The 1,602-nt window shown below is 41.3% G+C and overlaps 1 pseudogene across 1 annotated transcript in view; it reads right to left on the reverse strand.

Moving 5' to 3' along the window:
- Positions 1 to 257, reverse strand: part of LOC108281555 — a 2,452-nt pseudogene extending 2,195 nt beyond the window's left edge. Inside the window, exon 1 of the transcript XR_001816038.1 lies at positions 195 to 257. The product of XR_001816038.1 is annotated as an INO80 complex subunit C-like (transcript). The remainder of the gene's footprint in view (positions 1 to 194) is intronic.
- Between the last annotated feature and the right edge of the window lie 1,345 nt (positions 258 to 1,602).

The following is a 1,602-nucleotide window of genomic DNA, read 5'->3' on the forward strand; positions in this document are numbered from 1 at the left end:
TGTTGGTCAGGCTGGTCTTGAACTCCTGACCTCAGGTGATCCACCCATCTCGGCCTCCCAAAGTGCTGGGATTACAGGTGTGAACCACCGAACCCACCCAAGAAAACATATAATATTTATTTTAATAAACTATAGGAAAGCACAAAGAAAATAAAAATCATCAAAATCTCATTATCCAGATAAAAGCAGCTGACATTTTGCTGCAACTTGCAAAATGCCTTTGGATTCAGATAACAGTGGTTCTCAGACTTTAGCATGCATCAGGATTAACTGGAGGGCTTGTTAAAACAGTACTTCTGAGTCAGTACTTCTGGAGTGGAGCTGATAATTTGAATTTCTAACACTCCAAGGTGTTCCTGACACTGTTGGTCCAGGTACCACACGTTGAGAGGCACTGGTATGTGGTCTGCACCTTGGCTATTCCAAGTAGGGTCCCCAGCCAGAGGCATTGACATCATTTTGGGAACTTGTAATGCAGAATCTCAGGCTCCACCCCAGACCTACTGAATCAGAATCTATAATTTAATAAGATCCCTAAGAAATTTTTAAGCACAGGTTGGAGAAGCACTGGTTTATATTTTAAGCCTCATAATATAAAACAGTTCCTTCCCCCACCATACTGAGGTATAATTTATACATAATACATATTTTATAATGTATAATTTGAAGAGTTTTGACAAAATGATACCTGTTTGTATCCTTTTGCCTCTCTACCCAACATAATGAGGACTTTCCTGTACTATTAGACGTTTTGGAAAAACATGACTTCTAATGGCTGTACAATACATTGTAGGTAAGAATGTTCCAGCGTAACCAATTATTCTTCTCCTTTTTTTTTCTTCCACCTCCCTCATTCAAGAGATTCTCCTGCCTCAGCCTCTGGAGTAGCAGGGACTGCAAGCGTGTACCACCACGGCCAACTAATTTTCATATTTTTAGTAGAGATGGGGGTTTCACCATATTGGTCAGGCTGGTCTCCTGAGCTCAGGCAGTCCACCTGCCTAGGCCTTCCAAAGTGCTGGGATTATAGGCAGGAGCCACTGTGCCCGGCCCAGTTTAAGCAATTCTTCTATTGTGGGACATCTATGTTGTTCCCAATTTCTCATCAGTGTAAATAATGCTTCAATAAATGCTTTTGGACTCAAGTGATTTCATCTGGACTTTAACATAATTTTCCACAGTTAAGTTGCTGAGGAAAGGGTATTGGACAGGCAAGAACAGGTATCCATTACTCAAGAAGAAAAAGTTAATGAACTAAATTTTTTTCTGTTTGGGTTTCAGGAATAATGGCTAGAACTCATTTAAAAAATCCATTGCAGCACATTCCTGTAATCCCAGCTACTCAGGAGGCTGAGACATGAGAATATTTTGAATTAGGGAGGCATAGGTTACAGTGAGCCGAGATCCTGCCACTGTACTTCACCCTGGGTGATAGAGCAAGACTCTATCTCCCCTCCCCCCAAAAAAACCCAAAACCCCCCTAAAAAACCCACAAATAAAAATACAAGAATTAGCTGGGCATGGTGGCAGGCACCTATTGAGCCAAGATCGTACCACTGCACTCCATCCTCAGTGACAAGATGAGGCTCTATTTAAAAAAAA

The sequence above is a fragment of the Cebus imitator genome, unplaced genomic scaffold (assembly GCF_001604975.1).
Source record: "Cebus imitator isolate Cc_AM_T3 unplaced genomic scaffold, Cebus_imitator-1.0 Scaffold228, whole genome shotgun sequence".
NCBI lineage: Eukaryota > Metazoa > Chordata > Mammalia > Primates > Cebidae > Cebus > Cebus imitator.